The sequence below is a fragment of the Zootoca vivipara genome, chromosome 7 (genome assembly GCF_963506605.1).
Source record: "Zootoca vivipara chromosome 7, rZooViv1.1, whole genome shotgun sequence".
Taxonomy (NCBI): Eukaryota; Metazoa; Chordata; class Lepidosauria; order Squamata; family Lacertidae; genus Zootoca; species Zootoca vivipara.
In genome coordinates, this window is record NC_083282.1 from 14,741,331 (window position 1) to 14,758,908 (window position 17,578).

The 17,578-nt window shown below is 44.3% G+C and overlaps 1 protein-coding gene across 2 annotated transcripts in view; it reads right to left on the bottom strand.

Annotated features, from left to right (window-relative positions):
• KCNT2 (potassium sodium-activated channel subfamily T member 2) overlaps positions 1–17,578 on the bottom strand; it is a 207,306-nt gene that overhangs the window by 131,570 nt on the left and 58,158 nt on the right. The window lies entirely within an intron of this gene.

Here is a 17,578-nt window from a genome sequence, read left to right on the forward strand (position 1 = left end):
AAAAGGGAGGGAAATCTTTCTAGTACCACCCTGGGCTTTCCATGGATTGGGAAAGTGGGAAGTGTTTATCGTTATAACCCCCTTCACATGCATGAGGGGAGTCCACACGGTGGTCTTCAAAGGAAGGGTGGTATATAAATTTAATAAATTAAGAAACAAAATAACAAAATGGGGGTCAGACCACTCCCACCCCCAATGCTCACACCCCCAGGTTCCACCTCTCACCCTTGACATCCACTCCTTAGGCATGGGCATCTACCATGGGGAAGTCTTCCATAGGAGTTGGGAGACCATATAGTCAAGGTTTCAGTCGGCACAGAGATCTACATGCACAGAGGTTTCCCGCAGTCCAAACATACTTGCCCCAGTATGCAAGGAGGAGAAAGAAATGCACACAGCGGAAATGGAAATGGCATTAACTCTGGGCTAGGGAAGAGGTTTTTAGACTGGGGTCTGTGAGTTCCTTTTGGAAAGGTTGCAGCACAGTCAAAGAGGTCTGTACCCACTTCCTTTCTTTAATGTGATGATGGAGGGCTAAGATCCACAGCAGAGCAGAAGCAAAGATGTTTGCCTTTTGCTGTGCGCGAGTCAGCTGGCTCCATGGAGATGTCAGTCGCCAACTTAGCACCCAGAAAACGCCATGTAGTTGCATGCGGATGCGGGTGGCGCTCTGGTCCAAACCACTGAGCCTCTTGAGCTTGCCAATCGGAAGGTCGGTGGTTTGAATCCTCACAACAGGGTAAGCTCCCGTTGCTCTGTCCCAGCTCCTGCCAACCTAGCAGTTTGAAAGCACGTCAGTGCAAGTAAATAAATAGGTACCACTGCGGCAGGAAGTAAATGGCGTCTCCGTGCGCTCTGGCTTCTGTCACGGTGTTCCATTGTGCCAGAAGTGGTTTAGTCATGCTGGCCAAATGACCCAGAAAGCTATCTGTGGACAAACGCCAGCTCCCTCGGCTTGAAAGCAAGATAAGCACCGCAACCCCATAGTCACATTTGATTGGACTTAGCCGTCCAGGGTCCTTTACCTTTACCTTACCTAATTGCAACTAGACCAACACCAGTAGCAAAATGGGTCTGGTGCCTGGGGAATTTGAAACACGGGGTTGCATTCAAAGCTACTTCTCCTCCAAGGAGACTCACTGAAATTAATGAACAAAAATAACCGAGGTCTATTAATTTCAGTGAGTCTGCTCTGTGTAAAACATAGCTGGATGAAATCCATGGACCCCTTTCACACCTATAATGTGTGAATGTGATTTATGTTTCTAATGTTAGAACTGTTGCTACACTTTCATAGAAATATTGGACACATTAGCAGGGCAGCTGGCATTCTTGTAAGCCTCAAAGGTTCCAAACGCTCCCTATGTACCACATTTTTTCATGTATCAGACGATGTTTTACTATTTAAAAATGTTAAGAATTGGGGGTCGTCTTATACACAGATAGTGCAGAGTGGGGATGGGTGATTGGTGTCAGCCGTGAGCAGGAGATTGTCAGTGGCAATTGGGCGGGTGATCGGTAGCTGCGGCAAGGCCTGCTGGTGATTGGCTGCTGCTGTGGCAATTGGGTGGGCAATTGGTGGACACTGGCAGTGAGCGGGCAGACAATTGTTGGGTTCGGCGAGGCGTGTGATTGGTTATCAGCAGTCAGGCGGGTGAGCGATTGGCGGCAATTCCCACCCCCCCAAAAAAGCTCAACAACCCTGGCCAATCTCCCCTAATTTCCTTAATTTGGGTCCCCCCAAAACAGGGGTGTAATATAATACGGTAATAAGTCAAGGCCTGGCTACATATTTAGGTTCACACACAGTTTAACAGAGAAAATGCTAATTTGCAAGTTTATCCAAGGATCTGTTTCCCCAGAACAAATCTAGTGGTTTTTACACAGCAAGTGGAACGATCCCAAGGCTCAGCAGTGGAAAAGTTTCTATAACCAAGGGTCTCCTCCTGGAAATATTACCCTATAAGGAAACCAGTTGTATGAACTCAGCCGTAGCATGACTAATAGAGTGGCACTTTTAATCCTCACATTGTTTGATGTCATGCCACATTCAAAACCACAAATTTTACTTTTCACAGAAAATTTTAAGTAGGTGAATAAAGGCATTCAAGTTCACAGGCCTCAGTAATTTAACTTAAAAAGGAAGCAAGTATTACCACTTTATTCAGGTGGTTTTGAGCTGCATACCTATATTTTCAGGAGGGAAATTACAGCACTCATGTGACATAAAAGAATAGCAGGCTAACAGTGCGAGGCGATGGCATGCTCAATGAGGAGAGCGAGTGGGGGAGCTAATCACTTTCCTATAAAGCACCCATTATGAGTGGCTCTGATAACCTAATAGTGCCCTATTCCTTCTTCTCATTCCTTAGCAACCACAGCTGCCAAGCAGATTGGCATTCCTGTGCGATAGTTTCCATGACAAATAAGGATGGCAAAAGGCAAGCAATTGATTATTTGAATGCCTCAACACCCATTCATACTTCAATGACAACCTGTCGGGTCCTCCAGGCAAAGTCTGCGCCCCCCCCCTTCCTTGTCACAAGACTAGAACAAAATACCCACAGCAGGAAGTATAAAAGGAAGGTGGCCGACAGGTAGGCGGACAGTCTGGAGGTGCATAGGTTAGACTGGGTCTTTATACTGACAAGCAATGATAGAGCTCCGCAGCCATGTCACTCCTTCCTGAAATATCCAGGTAAGATGTGAAGCCTGGGACTATGCAGAAGAACCCCACATTGTGTCTACACCCCGTGGACGCGTAAATCCAGCTTTCGAATAACTGATGCAGGAGTGGAGAGATGCAGCAGTCTGGGACACTCCTATTATGTGGTTTGGAGTGATGCAAGTTATTGCAGTGAGGCAGGGAGCATCAACACTCATGAGGCTCCAATAACATAAAGGTGATGTAAGAACTCAGTTCCTGAAAGGCAAATTACAGATATACTAAGGGAACCCAGCAGATCTGAAGGTCGGCGGTTCGAATCCATGTGACGGGGTGAGCTCCCGTTGCCCTGTCCCAGCTCCTGCCAACCAAGCAGTTCGAAAGCACGCCAGTGGAAGTAGATAAATAGATACCGCTGTGGCAGGAAAATAAACAGCATTTCCATGCACTCTGGCTTCCATCACAGTGTTCCGCTGTGCCAGAACTGATTTAGTCCTGCTGGCCACATGACCCGGAAAGCTGTCTGTGGACAAACGCCGGCTCCCTCGGCCTGAAAGCGAGACGAGTGCCACAACCCCACGGTCGCCTTTGACTGGACTTAACTGCCCAGGGGTCCTTTACCTTTTTTACCTTTTATATACCATTCAATGAAAAGAGAGGGACTCCCAGAAGCTGGCTGAAACAAATGTTCAATCCTTGCCTGACATTTACTTTGGTTTAAATGCAAAGCCAGCGCTACACTGAAGATACGCAAGGGCCAGAGCTCATGCTTTTGCTTTGGCTGTATAAATGTGGGTCTCAATCTCCAGTTGAAAGGAGCTCAAGCAGCGCTGTTTGCCTACCCTCTCCCCTGCGATTCCAGTCACAATGAAGATTTTTAAATCACATGAGGAGCCTATGTAAGTACTGCACACAATGTTGTGGTGGGTGGGGCGATTTTAAAAACAACAACCCAATCCTCCTGTCAGACTGGGAATATCCCCAGTTTAGGGTATTCCACCATTATTCAGAATTTTCTTTCAGCAAAGCAAGCGGCTCACATATATTACAAACAAAGCTTTAATAATAAAGAAAATGGTAACACCGTAACATACTGTCTGAGAGAAACTAAAACAACATTGTGAGGCAAGAAGGACAGTTGGCCTCTCTAACTGAACTTAACTGAACACTCGAAAGAAGGGGCTGATTCTGGAGCAGAACACAGAAGCCCCACCCACCAGATGACAGACATTCTACTATTCAAATTAGACCCCAGCGTTTTTCTTACACACAACTCCATGCAACAGAATTTAAACCAGGAGGACTTTGGGGACAGGGGCAGAGGGGACATGACCAGTGCTTTTATTCTAGAAAAAAAGGGCAGGTACTCACCAGCAAGCAGGCAGAGGGGTGGGGGTGAAACCTGGCACCAGTGTTGGATGGTGAGGGCAGGTTAGCTGTTTGAGACCCCTTGGCCGCCATAGCTGCCAAGTTCTCCCCTTTTTTAAGGGAAATTCCATTATGCTGAATAGGCTTCCTCGCGAGAAAAGGGAAAACTTGGCAGCTATGTTGCCCGCCCATCCACCTACTAGGGCACTGCCACTCAGGTGAAGAACCACTGCCTGGTTTTGGGAAGGAGGCAGTAGAGTTCCAGCATCCTGTCAGAGCACCTCCTTCTCTAAGCTGGACAATCACTTCCCGGACTTGGGGAAGGAGGTGCAAAGTTCTGATGGGGTCCAAGAGCCCTTCTGTCACCTTCCTCCCCCCCACCCAAGGGTGGCGATACTGCGTGCAGTTGTGTACCTCCAGGGAAAAAAAGCATGTTTCTCCTCTCCCCACGCCTCCACTCTTCACATGCATGATTGGAATCGCATGAGAGGAAACAGAGCTATGACGATCTCTTTCCCAAACCAGCAGGAATTGCTGTCAGAATTGAGAATACTGATCTGGGCAAGCTAATGGTCTGATCCAGTATTAAGCAGCTTCATGTGTTCCCATCACTAGCATGCACTCCCTGACAAATTTCCCCTGAAGGAATGCAGTCCTCAACTGATTCAGTTTAAGTGGGGAAGCAAATAAATAGGTTTAATCAAGAAGCAATAAATGAATGAAGAGGATGAATGGGCCAATGATGCTTATAAGGCCACTAAACTCAACACACTCAGATAAGCTTCAGTTGTGCCTCTGGCAATAAAGCTGCTAGCACCTTTGCAAAGCTAAGCAGGGTCAGGTATGGTTTCGAACTGAAAGGGAAACCATGTGTTGTGATTCCTGCATTGCAGGTCATCGGACTAGATGACCCTCGGGATACCTTTCAACTCTACAATTCTGTACCTTCTTGATTCTATAATGGACTCCTTGTTGCACACAGGGACCTCTCAATGCATTTTACTACACTAACACTGCTTCACAAAGGAATCTTCAAAAGTTACTAGCTCTTTTTAGTAGACAAAAACACATGGACTGCTCACACATAAGAAGTGTTGAAAGTCAGCAACAGCCTGAAAGGAAAGAACCATATTTCAAGGTAAAAAATATTTCCTTGCCTGGTGACTTGGATTTTTTTTCTTTTATTTGAGCCACAGGTGCTCAAAAAGGGAGCAATTTCAATCCTACACTAATGGATCTCCAATGAATATAAAGTAGTATGCAGGCCGTCTGCCATCAGGGAGGTAGGAATCACCCATTTGCCATGGACTGACCACTTCCTGAAATTTGGACTCGTACCAGCTGACCTACCATGCAGAGTTGAGGGACCAGTTAAGATGGCCCATCCTGGAGACTAAGGGAAATGGATGGATACCTGAATGCTCTGGGTGTTTCTACAATGGACAGAGTGAGTGATTCTGCTGAGGATCCTATCTCGCTGTGAAATGGTGGGATGATGAGGGCCATCGACACAATCCTTCTTATGATCCTTCTATAGCACAGTGGAGCCCAGGAAGCTCCTGGGTTACTGAAGAGCTGCAGGTGATGAAACAGTCAAGAAAGGACTGGAGCAGGTAGCATAAAATGTGAAGCCAGCAGAGCACTTGCTAGAGCACATAGGACACATAATTGCACCTACCAAGTAGGAGCTGAGTCAGCTAGGAAGAGGTTCTTTGCTGCTTCCATTGCGCACACACACACACACACGAGAATAAAATCATAACATCCAAAGCACTCCGATCTCACCCTCTGTCAGATCTATGAGGTCTAGAGCTAATCTTATAATTTTCTGTGCACTGGGTCCATGTTTATTATTTTCTGGGGAATAATTCAAGAACAATAATCACAGAAAGGCATTATTTGATACTTAGAACCAGTGCTTTCTTTCAGAGGCTCTTCAAGGGTACGCAGGACTAGCACCTCCTTTTTCGTTGTTAAAAAGTGCGGCACTTACTGTAACAACTTCATGGCGAGTACCAGCACCTATTTTTCTAGGAGAAGAAAAAGCACTGCTTAGAACTACTAAGGAAATATGGCTACTCTTCGCAGTTGTGCCAAGTTCTTATAGTATCCAAAACAAAGATCCTCTAAGCATGAATATTCGGAATAATTACTTTCAGATGAAGGTACTATACTAACAGCCAAACAGCAGACTAATCCTGAATGAAGGCAACAGAACTGCAATATGTAAAAACCTCCACCTCACCATCCTAAGATTTCCAAAGCGATGCAGAGATTTACTAATGGATACATGGTCTGTGAACATTTCACTCATCAATCACCATAACCTGCCATCAAAGTCTAGACTCAAAATATGTTGGCACATTAGAGCATTTCACAACAGAATAATCCTGTCAAAATCCATTTTTATTCATCTATTAATGATAGAAATGTTTAGCTTAAATGAGTGCAATTTATGCATCCTACAAGGCTCATCTCCCAGGCAAACTCTCTTCCCTTGTATCTGAAATTACCTTTGGATAAAACAGGAAATTTACACAGTGATCGATTGGAGCTCAGAAGATCCTGTGGCTCATTATTTCTAGAGTCAGCCTTATTACCACGACAACCCGTTACAATGTCTTTTTTATTTTACATACTAGGAAAGTTCAGACTTGGAGATTTATGGCACCTTGAGATGACTCACAGCATTATAATAGCAATAAGCACCCAACTTACTTTATTTGTAGTACATTTTAAAGCCAATTAAAGGAACATTAAAACGTCTCTCAAAACAATGTCACATGGCACAAGGTGGTATTTTTGTGCTGGCTACAATTCAGCAATTGAAGAAAGACCTACAGTAGCATAACTGGTTTACAACTCATGAAATGTGAGTTCTTTGTATGGTTTGGGGTTGGCACCGGGAGAGAACTGGGCTCTTGAACCTTTAGCAGGTGTTCAGCAGCCAAAAATTCAATGGGTGAAGCTTTTTCTAGTATAGAAATGCAGTTATGGGGAAAGCTTCACCTGTTGACAATATGCCTGCCTTATTACTTGTGTGGGGCCCTCAATTCACTTCAGGTCCTGCACCCCACTCAGACAGGAGGGTAACGATTTGTATATAACTCAAGGTGTGTGCAAATTTTGTGGAAATTTGTATCCACATTTGCAAATGGGGCAGAGAATCCAATCCATACAGTGTACTGGACCTAGAAAACCATGTTGTCATCACTGGTCACAATAGGTGAAAGAGAAACCAGACAATAACACAGGAGGGGGAAAGGGTGAGAGAGAGCACAATTGCATTCCCCAATGCACTGAAAGAGTTAAATGGCAGGCTAGCCATTGCCCAGACTGAGATGAGGCAAAATTCAAATATGAGTACAGCAATATGAAAAGGGCAACTTATGTATATAGGTACTTGTCATAGGCGTCTGTGGCTACTCTTGAGTAAAGACGCTCCACTCCGTCTTGTCTTTCAGAGTTTTATTTACAGTGCAAAGATCTCAGCAAACATGGCTGCCTAGTCTGAGTCAGAACCCCACAATGGCTTCTTCCGGGTTCTCGGCCAGCATAAAAGCCTGGGCACCCCAAAGCGCCACCCCCTGGCCCTACGGGTGGGAGCACATCTCAATTCAGGCGTCAGAGGGAACGGTCTCCTTTCTGGAAGCCCTGTGTCCAATATCTCTCCTCCTCCCCTGACCCTCTTTCATAGCAGGGCTGGGGCTCCAATGCCTGCCAGAGCCCTCTCTCCACCCCGCTCACTTCCTCATTCCTTTCTCCTGACTCGCTGCGTGTACTGACGCTGGGTGAGGAGCTAGTCAGGATCACAGGCGGCGGCTCTCTGTATGGCGTCCCTCTGACAGTACCCCTCATGTACAGTATATCGGTACCCTGCCTGGATAATTTTGAACACTGGAAAGCCTCTTTTGGAGGTACTTAAAAAGGTAAAGGACCCCTGACAGTTAAGTCCAGTCGTGGACGAGTCTGGGGTTGTGCACTTATCTCGCTCTATAGGCCGAGGGAGCCGCCGTTTGTCCTCAGACAGCTTCTGGGTCATGTGGCCAGCATGACTAAGCCGCTTCTGGTGAACCAGAGCAGCACACAGAAACGCCATTTACCTTCCTGTCAGACTGGTACCTATTTATCTACTTGCACTTTGGCGTGCTTTCAAACTGCTAGGTTGGCAGGAGCTGGGACCGAGCAATGGGAGCTCACCCCATCGCAGGGATTCGAACCGCCAACCTTCTGATCGGCAAGCCCTAGGTTCTGCGGTTTAGACGACAGCGCCACCCACGTCCCAATTTATGTATATAGTTCATCAATATTTTCATACACAGCAGCCTTCATTTGAATTCTTTTGCATTGCAGGGGGTGGTCTAAATGACCCTTGAGGTCCCTTCTGATTCTTTTGTTGTTGTTTAGTCATTTAGTTGTGTCCTACTCTTCATGACCCCATGGACCAGAGCATGCCAGGCACTCCTGTCTTCCACTGCCTCCCGCAGTTTGGTCAGACTCATGTTGGTAGCTTCGAGAACACTGTCCAACCATCTCGTTCTCTGTCAACCCCTTCTCCTTGTGCCCTCAATCTTTCCCAACATCAGGGTCTTTTCCAGGGAGTCTTCTCATGAGGTGGCCAAAGTACTGGAGCCTCAGCTTCAGGATCTGTCCTTCCAGCGCACTCAGGGCTGATTTCCCTCAGAATGGTTAGGTTTGATCTTCTTGCAGTCCATGGGACTCTCAAGAGTCTCCTCCAGCACCATAATTCAAAAGCATCAATTCTTCGGCGATCAGCCTTCTTTATGGTCCAGCTCTCACTTCCATACATCACTACTGGGAAAACCATAGCTTTAACTATATGGACCTTTGTTAGCAAGGTGATGTCTCTGCTTTTTAAGATGCTGTCTAGGTTTGTCATTGCTTTTCTCCCAAGAAGCCGGTATCTTTCAATTCCGTGACTGCTGTCACAATTCTGCTATTCTATGGTTTTTGTCAAGTGCCTGAAGCTGTTTATTTCATACCTTTTAAAGCTGATTGTTGACAAGAAATAGTCAGCAGGTATTCTTTTCAATCTATGACAACAGATCTTCCTACACACACTCATCCTCACTCTGATATGGATTGACAAAAGCAATTCAGTTGAAAGTTGTCGCTGGTGTCAACAATGACAATTGAAAACCTTAGAACTTAAAAATATAGGCATGGCTATACGGAGACAGATTATCAGAGGGGAGGAAGGCAATAAACCCCTGCTTAAAAGAAGGTGAATGTTCATAGTTGCATGAAAAGTGAGGTGGCGAATGCCAAAATGGTGGAGGCAACAGAGGATCTTGGAAAACCCAGAGGCTGGGAAGGACTTGAAAAAGCAAATTATGGAGCATCAAGTGTGAGGAAGATCCTGAGGAATCAAGTGTTGAAAAGCCATCGCCTCTTCAAACATCCCACTGGACAAGCCATAAATCTCCAACATCCCAAGGGCTCTACTGTCAATCCAAAGAGATAAAACAACTGACATCAGAAATCTCCCTCCCTCCACAAGTGCAAATTAATAGTTGGAAGCAAATAAAGAGACCAGGAAAGAGAAACAGTTCAGTTCCCTTTGGGGGAACAAGATTTTCTATTTCAGTTCTTCTCCTTTTCTTTCTTCTAATGTTGATGTTGTTGCTACTGATTTTCACTATTTTTCAATTGTTGTTGTTGTTTAGTCGTTTAGTCATGTCCGACTCTTCGTGACCCCATACACTGCTTAATCATATGTAAAACCTTCAAACGGATTACAAAATATATACAATATACAGTACATTAAAATTACCCAAAAAATCAAACATTAAAAACAAGTTTCAAAAACGGAAAAAGAAATCAATAAAAGTAATCAAAAGTTTACATTATAAGCTAAGGTTACAGCTTTAAATATGTGTCAAGTTTACGGCTTGCCTAAAAAGAAATGTTTTTAGCTGGCACTGGAAAGGATGCAGCAAAGACAATTAGCTGAAGTCAATTGATGTGAGTTCCGTGATTTTTTCATATGCTTCCTAGAACTGTAAATAAATTTGAAAACAAATATTGGCACAGAGAAAAAAATGTATGCTAAAACAGCAGTAGGCTAGAATTCTTCTTCTTAAGGTGCTAGTTTTTTTGGGGGGGAGTACAATGAGAAGGGGAAGCTAGTCAACTATTCCATCAAAAAAGCATAAGAACATGAAAAAAGCCAGCAGTAGCAGGCCAGTGAGCCATCTTGTCCAGCAACCTGTTCTCACAGTGGTCAATAAGATGCCCGTGGAAAACCCACAAGCAGGATTCAACACAAAAGCACTCTCCACTACTGCGGTTTCCAGCAACTGGTATTGTTGCCTCCAATCATGAGCACTCCCAACTGCAAACTGAAGTGTCATAGCCCAGAAATAGGTTTTACCACCTCAGTAAGAACAACGCCCAGGGCAGGCTATTCAATCAACTATTTGCTGAGACTGAGAGGAGGGTTTCCCCACCCAATTTTTGGTGACAATAGTTAAAATGAACAATTAGCTCATTCAACCCACATTTTGCCAGCTTCCGCGCAAAAAATATCATTGGGGGCCTTGTCAAAAGCTTTACTGAATTCAATATATACTATGTCCACAGCATTCCCCAGATCCACCAAGCCTGTAGCTCCATCAAAGAGAGAGAGAGAGAGAGAGAGAGAGAGAGAGAGAGAGAGAGAGAGAGAGAGAGAGAGAGAGAGAGAGAGAGAGAGATTTGTCAGGCATGACTTGATGACTTGATTTTGAGAAAGCCATGCTGAGTCTTGTTAATCTATTACACTTTTACTCTGTTCTGAGAAGGTAAACTAGCATTAGTAAGTTTTCTCTGGAGTTTGATGTCCATCGCTAATTCAGTTCTTCTAAATGAAAAAATTCCTTCAGTAGCACCTTAAAGACCAACTAAGTTTTTATTTTGGTAAAATACCAAAATAAAATACCAAAATAAAAACTTAGTTGGTCTTTAAGGTGCTACTGAAGGAATTTTTTTATTTTGCTTCGACTCAGACCAACACGGCTACCTACCTGTAATCAGTTCTTCTATATACAGTGGTACCTCAGTTTAAGTACACAAAGTCCCTTCCGGCATTGCAGGAAGGGGGGGGTTGTGGGCGGACCACGAGCCCTCCACGTGCTGGGGGGATGGATGCCATCCCTCCAGCCATAGGCCGGGCCCCAGGCGCGGCACTCCCCGGCGCGTCCAATCCGGACGCTCCGGGAGCGTGGCTTAATACTTTTAAGTGTGTGCGCGGCCGGGGTCCGGTCTCTTTGTTCCTGCCCCCAGCCGCTTTTGCACTCAGCCACAAAATACTGCGAGGCGTCCCTGTATCGTGATGATGGCGTGCACCTTTCGAGTGCTGGAAATGATGTGTGGCTTGCTGACGTTCTCAATGGTATTGGTTACAGTTGTGAGTGTATTGGCGGCGAGCCCTTCAGGCTCGATTGGCGGTTAGGCATTGGATTATCTCAGAAAGGTCTCAGGTGGGGGGGAGGTTGCCGCCATCACCTCTCCCAAACGCGGAGGGGTACTCCCTTAAGGAGTCCGGGGGCGTGGCCATGTCCGAAGCCGTGGAAGGTGAGGGCCGAAGGCACGCCCCTTATCGGTGGCCCCAGTGTGAGTTCCTAGTTGATCTGCATCGCAGGACTCACCCCATGGTGGTTAACCCTTCACAGACTGCCAGCACAATGGGCTGGAGTCAGATATAGTCGGTTAGATCCAATGCCTAATGCCAATACCTCTCTACATCCGTAATCAATAAAGTTGTGGCCTTTTATGCCCATTTAACCTTAGTCACCATGTCTTATTTCATTCAGGAGGGGTTGGGGTATCGCCACGCAATTGGTTCCGGAAGCCTGTACTTAACCTGAAGCGTACATAACCTGAAGTGAACAGTAATGGAAAGTGGATTAATCTGTTCCAGGCGGTCCGCGGAGTACTTAAACTGAAGCATACTTAACCTGAAGCGAACTTTCCCATTGAAAGTAATGGAAAGTAGATTAATCCGTTCCAGACGGGTCCACAGAGTACTCAAACTGAAAGTACTCAAACCGAAGCGTACTTAAACCGAGGTATGACTGTACAGTAGTTGTGATTTGTTTCTGTTGTAAAACATACTTTGTTTCTTAGTGATGTTACACTTCCTCTGAATTGCCACTTGAAAAACAGACATACACAATGGGCCATTCACATTTCACAGTGCTCACAATATTTCCTGAAGGAATTAGCTTAGTGAATTAGCTGTTGTTATATTCAGTCTGGAGTTATTCTCTTGCGAGACTTAAACACATTAAGAAATAATGGTTCACAATAATTACTTCAGTTACAGACCATACCCTGAAAATGCAATAAGAATTCCTCCCCACTCCTCTGGTTCCTATATTTACATCCATCATTTTTTAAGCAATTAAACAATATGATTAACACCTGCCAGGAGGCTCGCACCAATTGAGAAAGTTGCAAGTGCTAATATACAAACCAGCATTGCATATTAGACTCTTGAACAACACTATTCCACATGTCTGTGAGTGCCATTTGTCTGCTTTCTCTTTCTGAGCGAACAAAATGAAATAAAAATTGGAACACGAAACAGGAACTGGAAGTAAAACAGGAGTGTAAGGAGACAGCAATTTCTATTCTAGGTTTGTCGCAATCAGCGCTTTCCCCATTTCTGCTGCCTCTAAACAGCAAATGTGGGGCCTTCTGATGCAAAAAGCATGCACCTGAACATTTCCCCCTTCTTCTTACGCAAAATTGCTATAATTAGTGAGCTTTTGGGGGGTTCACATTTCCATGGTCTTGTGGTAAAATGAAAATACTATTGCCCTACCTAGCTGTTGTGAGAGCAACCGCAAAGCAGTTTACAAGGCATTATTCCCAGCTGGGAAGAAAATGAATCACTCCCCCCCCAAAACACACAGAACAAAAGAGGACACAGCTTCCCGCAGGCTTAATTATATGTATAGATAATTCAGAACTAATTACTACAACTTAGAGATATAGTAATTTCGGTGGGGTGGGGTGGGGGAGAGACTGTGACCATGTGGCCTGAGTGCCTCCTCAGTCTGCAGTCCAAGAAGAATATCAAGATCCCTCCTCTCTCTTCTTATGGCTCTCTCTCTTCAAAGCGGACTCGAAGAAACAGACCACTACTTCACAGAGGAGTGTCCTATATAAGGTGGATCCTGCTGGCCCTGCTTCTCCTCCTTTTGGTCACTGCCTGTCATTTCAAAGCATTCAATAGTGACAAGCATGAGGAAAGGGGGCTACCTTTGAAGGTGACTCAGAAACTGCAACTAAATAGAGACTATAAAAAAATACCTTCAGTAGCACCTTAAAGACCAACTAAGTTTTTATTTTGGTATGAGCTTTCGTGTGCATGCACACTTCTTCAGATACACTTGAAACAGAAGCGTCAGACCCTTAAGTATATACAGAGGGTGGGGGTGGGGGAATGGGTGATGGGCTGATGGGAGTGGTAAACCTGTAGATGGCTGTTAACGACTGCTGATGGCTGCAATTGGTCCTGCGGGGGGAAAGCAAGGGCTGAGGCGCTAAAGAAAGCTTGATCATGCATAATGAGATAAGAATCCAATGTCTTTATTCATCCCAGGTGGCTCCATGGTTTTAAGCTTAGTAATGAGTTCCAATTCAGCAACACGGCTACCTACCTGTAACTAAATAGAGACTAGTACAATAAAGTTATTTGGATTGGATTGGAATTAAGGCTGCCAGACTGGTGACTGGGAGCGGCCACCGAGACCATATCACACTGGTGCTAAAGGAACTACCTTGGCTCCCAGTACATTTCCGAGCACAATTCAAAGTGTTGGTGCTGACCTTTAAAGCCCTAAACAGCCTTGGCCCTGTATACCTGAAGGAGCGTCTCCACATCCATTGTCCAGCCCAGACACTGAGGTCCAGCTCTGAGAGCCTTCTTGGTAGTTCCCTCACTGTGAGTAGTGAGATTGCCGGGAACCAGACAGAGGGCCTTCTCAGCAGAGGTGCCCTCCCTGTGGAATCCCCTCTCATCAGATGTCAAGGAGACAAACAGCTATCTGACTTTTAGAAGACCTCTCAAGGCAGCCCTGCATCAGGAAGTTTTTAATGTTTGGTGTTTTACTATGTTTTTATGCGGAAGCCGTCCAGAGTGGGAGAGGATGGACAGCAGGAAGAGCAGTGAGAAGGTGAACTCACTCGATGAGGAGGATTGCTTTAAACATATGCTGCAGAGTACCTATTTCTATATAAGCATTTCATGGAGCAGATAATTATAATATGTATAGAAAACAAAAATATTTGCTACAGTAGATGCCTAGAATTTAATGAAGGTCTCAGTTCAGACCAATTGACGAGGCTGTTTTTTTGATAGCTCAAAACTGAAGAAACAGCATTCACCTGTGTGACAACCATCTAAATAAGACTGTCACTGTTCAGTGGTGTATGTCTGAAAAGAAGAAAATTTATCTCTCCATCTCACAAAATTCACCTAGGGACCATCAGGGATGTTTGCATATGAATGCCAACATTCACTGAAATCTGGAGCCTACAAAATACACAGTCAATTGTTTTGTTTGTTTCCTTGTGACATCTACATCCCTCAGTTCTTTCTTCTGCTTTATTGTTGGGGGTTTCTAGTATAAGAGTATCTCTCTTTTCATTAAATGGCATTCAACTTAAAGGCCAGACATAGCAGCAAGTGCCTTAAAAACCCTGGCAGGCCATATAAACACTTTGGAAGAAGACACCTTGTGCTAAAGCAGAGGTTACAATTCTATTATATCCTATAGAAAAGGCACGACATGTTCTTGAAAGCAGAAAGTTCTCTTTCCCAATGAACTCAAATAATTTACGTGAAGAAGGAGATGAAGAAGAAAAAAGGCAAGGAGGATGGACAACTATGTTTAGCAATGTTCAAATTACCTCTGAAAAACACCATGGCAGATGGGATCCTAAATATACCACAACACCGGAGAGCCAAAGAAAATGGGTGTTTTCTCCCCTTTCAGATTTTTTTTTTTTTACTAATTAAATTACACTGCGGTCTCTCAAACAACATGGCTCAGATGTCTCTCTGAGAATTTTTTTTTGTTAAAACAGTCTTGCACTTAATTTTTAATGAATTTTAATGGCAGGCAGGTGCTCAAATCACTTAGCAAAAATCAGAATTGTAGCCTAGGTAATTACCATCAACATAAGTGGAAGGGTCTACCAAGAATGCAAAATTTATCCCCGGAAAATAGAAACTTTTATTTTAGTGGTAACATCTAATGCACGCGATATGTTAAGAGATGACCATACAAAACACTTCAAACTTTTCAGCTCAACCAGCGGTTTAACTATCCCATTGTATTGCTTTACCTGTAGTAAGAATGTCATTTCCGTCCTTTACTTGAGCACCAAAGTAGCAACAGCATAAACATGAATGCACAGGGCTTGCTACAAGTTAGAAGCCACTGCTGTCCAGTCTACATTAGAAACACACACTAGCACAATTACCTCAGTCCAGAATCCAAGCCTGGAGGTTCAAGTCCCGGAAAAGGTACAAATGTGGATCCACAGGGAACTAGTCTGGGGGACATAATGCTTTTCTTCTGCGTTCTCCTGAAGTGACTTCGGTTTCTGCTCTTTCACTTCTAAGTATGAGCTTGAAGAGGCTTTCCCCCACGTTTATTGGGATATATTTACCTCTGCAGTCTTTCCACCTTTTGAGTATTGTTTTGCTTTTACCAACAGCTTGAAACTCAAGACTGCTCAAAAGACTATTAAGGAGATGTTTATTTTTTTTTTATGAGGCAGGAAGGCCAGTGCATTGGTTAACGTGATTATTTTGCAGAGCCCTGCGCAATCATTAGTACCAAATAAGTTGTCACAGAACAACATTTTGCTCTTCCTGTGCTTCTTTGCCTTTCTTGTCCCCTATATGATTTATAAGCTAGGAGGAGTACATCGTCCTTAGGCTTATTACATTACCAAAGAGGTGAATTTATAAATTTATTAAACTTTATTAAATTTATTCATCGCTTCCCACAACCAGAGGAGGCCCCGAAGCAACTCACGGAAACAAAAGCAAAACAATGACCAGATGTAACAATGCATCCAGTAAAACAATACAAATTTACAAATGGTTTACATTTAAGAATGCTCTTTTAAAAAAGGAAAGAAAAAAGAAAATAAGCACCCCTATCAAGCAAAGACAGGAACATCAAAAAGTAGCCACTGAAAGCCAGACCACTATTGTGCACATAAGTAACTTTTCACATGGTAGGGGTGGGGAGGCAATTTTGACACCAGCCTAGCACAGGAGAGCATCCCAAAAACAGGAGCAAGGAAAGGCTACCACAAAAAGGACTATTCTCTTTAAAGGGGCTAAGAGTGAAGGCTCAGATGGCAATCCCTGGATCAGAGTAAATTCTTATGGGGAAAGGTGATCCTTGAGGTACATAGCTGCCAAGTCTCCCGTATTCCCCGGGAAACCCCCGTTTTTCCAGCTGTTCCCAGTCGGAAAAACGGATTTTTTTTGTTTCCCCCCGGTTTATTCTGGCGCAGTGGCCACTTTGGAACTGGGCGGAGCATGCTCAGAAGCGACTTTTGATGCTGCTCTGCCCAGTTCCAAAATAGCTGCAGCGCAACTTCTGGTGCGGCTGCCATTTTGGAACTGGGCAGAGCAGCATCAAAAGTCACTTCTGAGCAGGCTCCGCCCAGCTCCAAAATGGCAGCAGCGCTACTTCCGGTCTGCTACTTCCAGTCCAATCCCTTATTTTTCAGGCAGGAACTTGGCAGGTATGTTGAGGTATTGTGAGCCTGAGGCTTTGTTCAGAAACAAATGTGAAACTAGTGCATTTGGCTAGAACTGGAGTCATAAATTCAGAGTGCCAGGTCCAGTAAATAATGTGACTGTGGAATTCGACACTGCCTGCCGCTTCTGGACCTTGTTCAAAACAGAGGCCAAACTACAACCCGGTATCGTAATCTGCCTTTGAGGTTACCAAAGCATAGATCACAGAAGCCAGGCTATCCCCATCCAAGCAGGGTCACAGCTAAGGCGCCAGCCCAGCCTCATAAAAGGCATCCCATGTAGACAACAGTAAATCCAAGAGTACCTCCGAGCTGTGCACCTGCTCCTTCTAGAATGTGATTCCAACAATGATATATAAGGAATTGAAAGAGATGATTAAATATTCGTTTAAGAAAAGACCGGAGCTATTCGTACTGGGAATGTTAGAGGATGAGATTCGACCGAGGGACAGACGCATCTTAATGCACGCAACATCAGCAGCTAGATTATTAACAGGGGGAAATTGGAAAAGTAAAATCATACCAACTAAAGAGGATTGGCAAACAAAAATGATAGCATATAATAATATGGCATCGAAAGCCGCAGAAATGAAAGGAATTAGTGAAAAGGAAAAAGATAAAGATTGGATAAAATTTAAAGAGTATATAGGAAATCTTGTGCAAAACGCCCATCTCTCAAAGGATTTATGAAGGCTCATAACAATGAATATTATATATAAATAGCAGGGATATAGGTATAGAGATGAAGAA